The 11,887-nt window shown below is 34.4% G+C and overlaps 1 pseudogene across 1 annotated transcript; it reads right to left on the reverse strand.

Annotated features, from left to right (window-relative positions):
- Positions 1 to 2,266: 2,266 nt before the first annotated feature.
- Positions 2,267 to 5,280, reverse strand: LOC149542605 (amino acid transporter AVT3B pseudogene; annotated as a pseudogene). Its single transcript, XR_016355481.1, has one exon. The product of XR_016355481.1 is annotated as an amino acid transporter AVT3B pseudogene (transcript).
- Positions 5,281 to 11,887: the final 6,607 nt, after the last annotated feature.

The following is an 11,887-nucleotide window of genomic DNA, read 5'->3' on the forward strand; positions in this document are numbered from 1 at the left end:
AACATAACAAACTCTTTGCCATGCTTTCCAAATAGATTGAAGAGGAAATGACGCCCTAATTTTAAGGAAAAGAGCCATTAGCAATTTATCCATCCAACAAGCATCTTTCCACTTTATTTTTTATTGTAGCTTCTTTTATTTGGTGACAAACTAAAATTTTCCATGCCTCCTCCCCATTAGTAGCTCTAATAATCTATTTAGTAGCATGACACTTTCCTTGTGTTTGGGGATCGATAAGCCAAAAGCCTCCTTTTTTCTTGGTTGAATGCAATGGGACCACGAAACCACAATGAATCCACCATTTCCATCCCACTTAGACCACAAATTTTTTTGATTAATTTGTTGAACTATTCTTATCGTTGTTTGGATGGCATCCAACAAGAGGAGTAATACACATGTGCTACAATAAGAACTTTGTTGGCAATGTGAAACCTCACAGCTAAGGATAAAAACTTATTTCCAAAGTTAAATAGCTTATTGTTTATTCTATTAAGAAACCAAGCCCACATAAAACTCCTAGCCTAAATGGAATGCCAAGATATGGTTATCTCTCCGTGTTTAATTTGCCTCCATTCGTCAGGAATCCAATTTGGAGCAACACCAGGTTGAACCATCAAATATTTCATTTTGTTGTGCAATAAAAGTGAACCACAAACAACACAATACAAATTTAAAATGTCTAAAATTCTATTCAATTCCTTTGAATTAAGCAAGAACAACATACCATCATCAGTAAAGTGAGAATTGATAACCACCTTGTTTTGAGGAATAGAGATACCTCTGATTAGCTTCATGTGATATGCTTTTTGGAGGAGAAAGGCTAAGGCATCAGCTATGAGAACGTATAAAAAAGGGGATAAGGGGCAACCTTGCCTTATAGATCGTTGTAACTCAAAGGAACTTAACATTGTTTTGTTAACAATAAGGTGGCCACTGGCATCTTTGAACAACATTTGAACATACTTTTGCATCTTGGGTCCAAAGCCCTTCCATTGTATTTTTTTTAAGAATGAAGGACCAATAGATTCTATCATGTGCTTTATCAAAATTTTGTTTAACAACCAAGGCATTTTGTGTTGTTTGTTAAGCCCGTTCCATGGTTCCCCAAGCTAACATTAGGTTGTCCAATATATACCTTCCCCTTAGAAAAACATTTCTCTCAACTCTCACAATAACTTGGATAGTGGGTCTAATTCTAATAGCTAAGGCTTTTGCAATGATTTTATTAGATAAAGTAATTGGTGTCCACCCAATGATAGTATTCTCAAATCAATATGTGTGAATTTATTTCATGATTATTTGATTTAATGGAAAATCAACAGGATATTGATTGAAGCTTTCATGGTACTATTTGAAAGTATATTTCAAGGTGGTGGCCTTGTTTTTGTTTATTCTTGTGGACACTTGTTTGTTATGTGACCCTTCCTTGAGCAATATGAATAACATATGTTATCTTTTCTTTTATTTTTTCCTTCTTCTATTATCATGTAGATGAAGGTTAACTATTCAACTTTCAATTACATTTTCTTTAGTGCATCACTTTCTATCTTTTTAAAATTTTCACTTTTGTAAGGTTATGTCTCAATGTGGCAAGCTAGGATTACTACATATGAAAAAGTGGCAAAGGTTCCTTTGTTTAGTCATGCCTTGAATTCTAAATTAATCCAAAATTTAACCATTCAACTTGTTTCTTTTCAATCAAGGGTTCTTTTAATTTGTGTGAAATATTGTAGAAATCTAATATCATCAATTAATGCATTTGACTAGAAACTACATAGTTGAATCTTGATAGAAATCTTTACACATCATGAATATATTCATATAACTAAGTCTTATTATAAAATTATAATAAAATATTAATAAATCTGGATACAAAATGTCCATTTAAGATTTTCCTAAAGAGACCAATTGAATTCCCAATGACAAACATTGTTAAAAAAATTCCAAAATAATAAATAAATTTGAATTTGTCAATTTTTTAAACCTAACAAAAATGTGTAGTTTGGTTAAGAAAAACACTCTTACTAAATTTCTACATCATAGTAGTGTATCGAAAGATTTAGACATAATCCTTACTAGTGTAATGTCAAAAATAAGCATTATATTTTCACTATAGTCATATGATTCATATTGAACTGGACCTTTTTATTTTATGTGACTATGGATACTTACAAATTTCCTTAGGTAAACTCTCTTAAAAAACTTCCGAACATCAATTCAAGGCACCTCTACAAGCAAAACATCATGATAATTGATTGCAAAAATCTATCAAAATTATGAAACATATTTTATTACCTCCTTGAAAACATGAAGCTCAAATACATCTACAAACAAATCATCTTGATAATTGATTATTATCACTCAAATTACAGATAACTTCATAATTAAGAAATTACCCATCAATGCATATTACATATTATCTATAAATTTTGTTGAGAACTAAGATTCGAAAGGTTAAAACATTTTTGCTAGCTAATGAGGCCTTTCCCCTCACTATTAATTATTCTGTAATGCCTAATTCAACCACGGTCATGCCCAACTCAAGCACCTTCAAGCACCCAAGGAAGTACAGTCTGCATCCATGACCTTGAAAAACTGGGAAACAGTTCTGCTGATATGAATTGGCTTTATAACATGGAGATAGGATCACAAAGCGTGAACCGAATTATTCATTAATTTGGAGAAGGATTACTGCGTGATTTAAAACGTCATTCAGTCTGGAGATGGATCAGTAAATGTGATCTGAGATGGAAATGGATCAGTAAATGTGATCTGAAACGGAGATCAATATGCATAGATCACGAGTGTGATCTAATATAAAGATCAATCACTGAAAGTAATGGGAAATGTAGATATAAAGATGGATCACTGAATTTGACCTGAAAAGTTGATGAATCAACTGATCCGGAATCAACCCTTACGATATGAAACGGGGGGAAACTAATAACTACAAAACCTATACAGATTACTAAAGCATACAATTGAATTGATTGATGGCACTCAATGTGAGCATATCAATGGTGAGGGGGAGAGGAAAAGAAGATGTTTTTGGCAGACAAGAGGGTCCCCATGACTGCAAATAGAGCACCAACACAAATGATGAGAACATCAGCAATAACATAAAACCATGGGTCTTCTCTCCTGCAAGCAATCAAGTGAAAAGATGCGGGCAATACAAAGCCCAAAGCACAGCACACACTGCTGCCCACCAGCGACAGAAAATCTGCAAAATTTGTCACAAAAACAGCAACAATGGTGGTCAGAAGAACAGAGAGAGACCTCAAGAGAAAAGAGTATTGGGCTCCATTGAATCTGCTCTCCACCACCTCATGCACGGGATTCATCATAAGAGGAAAGGTGAAGAACAAGTTGAGGCAGAGCGCCAGCTGAACCAGATCCGTCATCAAATTCTTCCCTAGATTGAGAGTAATGATTTCCCTGGTGTCTGCCCCGAATGCAAGGTAGCCGAGGAACGCAAAGCCCCCGTAGACGAGAGTGGAGAGAAAGAGAGCAAGAGCCAAAATTCCCCCAAATCTGTGCTTCTTATCAGCAACAACCTCAAGGGGCACCACCATGCCCATGCCTTCGAAGCAATAGATGGCCACTCCAATGCCGTAAGGAATCATCCCCAAATTCGTAAATGCCTCCAAATTCGGCATTTTTATGTTACAATAAGTGACCAGATCGTCCGCCATGACTGCCCCGATTCCCAAAATCTCCACCGCATCGGCGAAAATACTGAGCGGCGCCAAATGTGTCAGGGCCCGAATCGCATTCAAACCTACTTGAAATGGGAATACGGCCCATATCAACACGGTCTTTGCAGCAAATCCGGCCAATTTGTACTCCCCGAGCGCATTCACATGAAACCCTAGATAAGGATTAGGATTAGGGTTAGGGCTCTTCAAGGGCTCACCGCTTTCCGGGCCGGATAATACAGAGGACAAACTGTTGCCAATGAAAATGAGGTAACTGACACAAAATCCCGCCTGGCTGAGCACTATCATGCAATCCACAATCAATTTCCCGGTGGATCCACTGACGGTGAAAGCAATATCGCCATAGCTGCCGATCTTCACATACCCGTCGTTCTCGAGCTTTCTCTTGGTCCACACCAACAGTAACATGCAGTAATATGTGAGGCCTGCAACAATGCTCAGGATCAGAAGCCCTGCAACCCACCCTGTTTTCATGAATGTGTATGGCAATCCGAGCACCCCTGCGCCAACAATCGCGATCAGCATATTCCCAAACGATTTCCACACGGACGACAGCGCCGTGTTTTCCGATTGGGAGGATTTGGGCAGCAGAGGTGCCGCTGAGGAGGAATTTCCCCTTTCGTCCGCCATAGCTGTGCAGGGTAGAGAGTTATGTGATTGATAGAGAGATAAGAAACAGAAGAAATCATGGAATTGTGGAGATCGAACCGAGGAGATCATGAATTTGTTCGATTTGTGTCGCGGATTTTAAACAGTTTGTGTGATCTGTCAGATTTCTCAGTTTTAGCGTTGGCTAAAAATAGACGGGTGAAATTTTGTCCGTGTGTTTCGGCCAGTATTGAATTGTGGGGAATAGCGCCGATTCCTATAGCCTCCCAGAACAGAATAGGGAAGAGTGAATTTGTAAATCGCGCCATTTTGCAGCTTGAGATCATCCTGATGACATGATGCACTCGTGGAAATGAGGATTTTTCAAAATGGGCCGTCATTCTTGTTCTCGATCGCTGGGAAGCGAGGTTTCATCTGATGTAAGTCACAAGATTATAGTGCCGTGTATATTGATTGGGGCAGGATCTTGCAAATGGATTGAGAAAAAATAAATTATATTTTATCAAATCCAAAAAAAAAAAAATTATAAGGTGCATTTTCATAGGTCTTATCTAGCAGAAAATTTGCACCAGATGTGACAGTATCTGAAATTAATTTATTTATTTATAAATCACAGAACTGTAGTTTTGTGATTTATAAATTAATTTCATAAGACACTGTCACACTGTCACGTCCAGTGCAAATTTTCCTTGTTTAGCCACGGGCATAATCATTTGTCTTTATGAGTGAGACAAAGTCAAAAGTTATAGTACATGTGGGTATATGGAGGGACTAAAGCTTCTATTTTGAACATTTGGGTATATGGATGGACTAAAGCTTCTATTTTGAAGAAGAGGATTGAGAAGAAAATAAAGTGCATCTATAGAAATCTCACCCAAACAAAATTATACACAATGTTATTGGAATTGATTGTGTAACATTATAATTATGTAGTGTGTTTCCCATTAAAATTGTGCAGTATATTTTTGAAACAAAAAGCTACAAAAAACAAGGGGGTCGACCCTTACATCCAAAAAGCTGGTAACCAGCACATTATCAGCAGAGACCAGCAAAAGACATTAACAAAATAAACTAAAGTTTCACTTAACCACAGTAATAATTATGCATGTAAGTAATCAACATAATACTATGAACAAAACCATCTAAACTATTGTAGAAGTCTATCATGTCTATCATACTACAAAAGTTCATCATAAAAACTGTTGGCATCACCAGGGCAACCCAAGTTTAAGCAACAGTTGGAAACCAGCAAATCCAGAAACAACATATTAACATAAAAAAAACTTGGATCGGAGGATCCCTTTAAACTAAAAAACTTAATTCTCAGTTTTCTCTTTTCCCTTCGCAGCCAGCAGAACCCGGGCCCAGTCATCAGCAAGAAATTTAAAGAGGAGCTTATGATCCTCCATATCCATTCCAGCATCTTCCTTCTCCTGTGCCAGCAGTTGGAGGGTGGTGGCAGCAGCGTGGGTGACCTTTAGGGCAAATTTAGAGAAGGGGAAGAACCCTTCTTCTAAAATTTTAACCCTCTTATCCAATTTGGTATACACCTCCAAATTCTCCTCGGTCTGTTCCTTATTATCCATTTCCACCTTTTTAGCTTCCTCTTTAGTGTTCTACACCCGGTTATCATCTTGCAAAACCCTTGGGTTAGTAAAACCCTTAAATTTTTCCTTGGCCGGGGAGGAAATAGTGATGGGGGAAGTGTCCACTTTGCTGCTATCCTCGCAGAAGGTAATGGGTTGAAGGGTGAAGCTGGCGGAAACATGGGTAGTCTCCATGGTAACAACATTACCTGCTAACGCCTGAGTATTATCAACAAACAATTGGGCATTGTCAATAGAATTGTCCGCCAAGTTAATAATTTTTTCTACCTCCTCCTTTCCTTCTTCTCTTTTGGAATCCTCCTCCTCCCCTTCTTCTTCATTATTTTCTGAGCTCTCTTCTTCAGCCTCCTCAACCTTGTATCTGTTAGATTTTTGTTTGTGTCGTGCTTGGGATTGGGCAATTCTCCTAGATCTTCTCCTAGCCTTTCCCTCGGCCTCCTCCTCCAACTCCTCCTCTTCCACCTCCACAGGTTTTTCAATTTTAATCTTTTTACTACCCTTTTTATCCCCAGCCGTATCCCAACAGTATGTTATTGGGATTGATTGTGTAACATTATACTGATGTAGTATGTTTTTTATCATATTGCACGAGAATGAGAGAGTTCAAGGAAACATAAAATGTATATTCAAAAGTGTATTCTATTTGTTGCATTTCCATAGGTCTTATAATCATTTGAGTGATGAGTGAGGTGAAGCAAAAAGCTATAGTACATGTAAGACTAGAGAGAGTGAGGGGGCTTAAGCTTCTATTTTCAAGGATGAAAGGCAATGAGAAAGAAAAACAATTAGAGGATTATTTAGAATCTTCTCCATGAAAACAGGGGCCCCTACATTTAGGCTAACATTAATTTTTTTTAAAAAAAAATTCTAATAAAAAATAAAAATCTCACCCAAACAAAATTATTTTATAATGATGTCTTCATTTACTTATATATTTTGGTATTTTTCCTAATTTTTAAAATATAAAATACCAAAATATGATTGGAATATTCATTTCTTTGATTTGAGCTTTTGTATTGGGTAGATCAAATGTTGTTTATAATTTTTATAGTGTCAAATCTCAATGTAAATTATACACTTAATTGTATTACAAGCTTCCTTAATTTGAGAGCTTAAATTTTTTAGTGACATCCATGGGACAATAGGATTTAAAAAGGAAGCCCTCCTCTATAGGGCCCCAACCTAAGAATAAATAGAGAAATGAGTGAGGTATGTATGTTTCATTTGTAGGTTAATTAGGTGATTCCCTTAAGGAGTATGGGTAAGGTCATATTACTACAAATCATCTCTAGGACCAAAAACAAATTGTTTGTGTGGACTATAAAAGGATCCATTTCTATTCCTATTCATTTTCATTTTCATACTCTCCTTTTACTCCTTTGTTTTATAAAATTTTTAATAAATTAAAAGTGATAGATTATTGTTCATGTTTTGCTATTATTTTATGATAATTATTTTTTAAAGTTAGAAATCTTCTCATTTGTTGCAAGTTTTCTTATTTCCATTGGGGTGGTTTCCTTTCCCCTTGCTTTAAATGATTATCAATCAATTTGATTGGATACTATGACATTGAGGTTGTCAGTTTATATGTTTAGGAAAATTGTTTGCAACACACTCACAAATTCATATTGGAGATGATTGAAAGGGCAGTTCTCTTGCCTTCACTATTATTTTGCTTGTTCATGCTATTGAATGTTTCTATTGATGGCTTGAAAACTATACCCATGTCAATTATTTTTTTGAGAAGAATTCCCTCTAAAAGCATGCAACTAAGCTAGGTTAAATCTATTATGTATTATCTACGATCATATAAAGGTCATTCAAAATCCTATCAAAGGTTTTTTTTTCCTTACAAATCTCAAGTTTGTCCAACCTAGTTTTAGCATAGTCCTTGGTACATTCAATCATCTTTGCTTATGTTTCCCTTGGAACTCAAGACTTTGTTGTCTCTAAAGAGTGTCATTTTTTAAAAAAAAGTTGTGTTCTCCTACAACTTTAGCTCTTCTTAAACTACATCATATTGTCACTAAATTGAGTTGTTCATATAGAGTGGGAGTATTTCTTTTATGTATATTCCAATTTAATCTTTATAATGACCTTAAAGTCCCCATTAACAACCATCTTAGGACTATGCCTCTCAAAAAAGGGGGATGGATAGATTACAATGAGAAATTAAATATGCATATACTTAATGGGTTAAAGGATTTGGTCCACAATTATCATGTATTGGGTTGTAAATATCAAAGCCAAATAGGGAAATGGTGGCTAATTACTCTCAACCCAAAGGAAAGTTGTCAAAGTAACCAATATGTCTTGCTTTAATAAGATTTTAACCATGGCTAGTGTCATCTCATTTCAAATAGATTTTGAGACATCCTCGTTGTCTACTTCTTGTATATATTGTAGTCTAGGTTATGAGAATCAAAGAGATTCTATGATGTTTTTATCCACTATTTTGTCAACACTTTCGAAGAAATATTTTCTAAAGTAGTGAGCATGATGACAACATCATGGCCCTTGATTCTCATTAACTATTAACTTTATCTTATTGAATGTAATGGGTCTTATGAGTCATATAACAAATGCATTAACCAAGATGTTTGTCAATGATTTCCCAACCTTAATGTGTTTTTTTTTCAATATTTAAAACATGAAAATTGCATGTTTTATGCTTTCTTACTTGTCATGTTACATTCACCTTACACAATGACTATGCATTCAAATAAAGCAATCTTGCCACTTTTATTTTACCTAGGTGGGGATCACAGGATGTGACCCCACTAGTTGTGTTGTGGGTCATCTTTTATGATATTAACCACTACTGTGGGGTTGTTAATATTTATGCCTCTAGTGATGCTTTTGAAAAAACTCTTCTCTAATGTTAGATTGTAGAATCATGACTCTGAATTATTAGATCATTAGTGAAAACTTATTTGTATGTGCATATATAAATATATGTATGTATATATACACATATATATGTATCTATATATCTATATATGTATGTATATATATGCATATATATGTGTGTGTGTGTGTGTGTGTGTGTGTGTGTGTCTACATATATATATATACACATATATACGTATGTATATATACATATGTGTTTATAGATGTGTGTCCAATAAACTATATGATAAATTATCTATTTTATCCTAACGTTGGTCACTAATTATCTAACTCTCTAATATATATATATATATATATATATATATATATATATATATGTATATATATATATATGTATATATATATATATGTATATATATATATATATATATATATATATACATATATATGTATATATATATACATATATATATATATATACATATATATATATATATACATATATGTATATATATGTATATATATATATATATATATATATATATATATATATATATATATATATTACAATAACTTTTTTAGGATGGTATAAAAAGAATTCCTAAATTCATTCAGAAATGTAATATTGTGTTGATAAAGTATTTTTCCTTTTGTCAAGGAGTATAAATTATCCATGAAGCCTTTTCTATATATTGTCTTTGATCACTTCTTAATTTGATTTTAAATCAAACTAAAAATGACATAGTCTAATATTTTGTAGATGTAGTTTAACCAAGTAAAATTTCTTTATTAAGTCATAAATGTATCTTGGCTCATATTATTTCATTATGAACCTTGAGCCTAGGCCTCGCTTTGGAATTGGTTGGAATAAATATTCATTCATGGTGTCATTTGTACCATATTAAAATGGATGCACTCTTTGTTTAAGGTCTTTTAGCTCCTGTCCTTAAGGGACCTTATGGACCATAGAGGGATTCATGTTTAATTAGCTCTTTCAGTTGTTCTCCTCCTTGTCTTCCATTTTCACCAGTGCAGCCTTTGAGACCTCAAGGGTGGCTCCCTATGGGTTGACCTTGGAATAGGTCAAGAAATTTGACCTCTGTTAGGATAGCTTGACCTATTCTAGAATAGGTCAACCAAGTCAACCTATTCCCCAAGGATTTTGGATCTCAGGCCTATTCTTTTCTCAGGGTTTTAAAATTAATTATTGGATGCTCATGTGGCTTGCTCTTTTTTTGCACCAAAAAAATAGCATAAAGGGAAGTCCAAGCACCTCACTTCACATCCATAAACAAAAAACCATTGGAAATGTAAGAGAGTAACTGAGAGGGGAGGGGTGAATTAGTTACCACAAAAACAAATCCTTGTCCCTTAGATGTCAATACAAACTTCCATTGATCATGCAGTACTAACTAGCTTGGTTAACATTAGAATATTACTAATACTCAGTTAACAAAGCAATCTTAAAATTATTTATCTCTTTAGTAACTTAGTTGCAGAACCATAAAGCACAAACAAACAACATGAACATAGATGACACCAAGATTTACCGTGGAAACCCAATTTGGGAACAACCACCTTGCAACTAGTCACAATAATTTTTACTCTTCCAATGTGAGCCATGTTAGGAGCCAACCCTATTAAAGGTTAACAAACATATTGTTAAGTATGACCCTATGAGTGGATTTAAATCACCTTATTAGGAGTGGCCTTGTTAGAGGTCTTTAAACACTTCAATCTTGAAATGTCACCTTGCTAGAGGATTTACAAAATGACTATTATGTCAACTCTATTAAGAGATTTATTTATCATTAGAATGGTTAGAAAACAACAGTTATATTGACCTGATTGATGAAGCAACTTCCTTTACAGATTTAGATCTCTATTTTGGTCTGACCTCTGGATCCTTTCTGATCAAATGTTCTTTTCATCTTATCTTCCACACTCTCCTTCTCTTCCTTTCACTTACATGTCCATCTTATTTCATATTCCACTTCAATACATTTATCTTCACAACTTGATATTTCTTATATATCATAAGATTAGACAAGTTGACTTGAATACCATTCCAAAACAATAATAAACATCGAAATAGTTAGCCGCAATTAATAAATTATTTGTCAATTACATTATGATGTCACTTAGTCAACACTAGGACTGAACACTCAGTTAACACTATGACTCCTTTGATGCCTGACCACTCAGTCAATATTGCAAGAAACATTCTCTTCATTAATTGACTGCTCGATTAAAACTGAAATATCTTCTTTAATTGATTTCTCGGTCAATACTAAGATGTACAAGGTTAATACTACAAGCTTATTTAGTGTTCGATTAATACTAACATTTGTGTGAACATCAATGACATCATACAATTGAAGAATTGTTTTCAACAAACTCCCTCTTTGGCATTGATGAAAACACATGTAAACATAGACTGATAAAAGTATGATTAATTAGATAATATTCTTAGTTTCATTTTGATTCTCATCCATACCAACTCCCTCTGAGATTTTGCTTGGATTTTTCTATGTTGCTTTCCTATCAGCACTCTGTTGTGAACTTTTGTCATTTACTCCATCTTTGTTGATCATTCCATCTTCCTTTTGAGATACAAAACTGTCACTCTTTTACTTTGACACTGATCTTCCTTCAATATTCCATGTTGACAAACTAAATTCTCCCTATTTGACATTAAATGCCAAAGGATATACACTTTGAAATTATAATGTACCTTTTGTAGTAATTCATATGCAATATTCTCTGCATTTCACACCTGATGTGTGACAATCTGCATCAACTTGATGGATCTTCAATGAAACTTGGTTGATGCCTCACTATCATTTTCTTTAGTGAGCATCAGATAGGGAAATTACCCCTAGTTTACCTCTTAGATACATAAATGCAACCTTAGTACATATATCTGATCATATATACTCCTTGGTGTTCTAATCTCGCCTCTTTGTCTTGAGCTAATTTCCTTAAGAAATGATATTTGATTGCAATATGTTTTGTCTTTGTGTGCATCATTGGATTTTTGGATATATTGATTGCACTTGTGTTATCACAACAGATAACCATTGGTTCCTTGATTTCTTCCTT

This window comes from Cupressus sempervirens, chromosome 8 (assembly GCF_028749045.1).
Source record: "Cupressus sempervirens isolate cs-2001-9-10 chromosome 8, ASM2874904v1, whole genome shotgun sequence".
In the NCBI taxonomy this organism is placed as follows: Eukaryota; Viridiplantae; Streptophyta; class Pinopsida; order Cupressales; family Cupressaceae; genus Cupressus; species Cupressus sempervirens.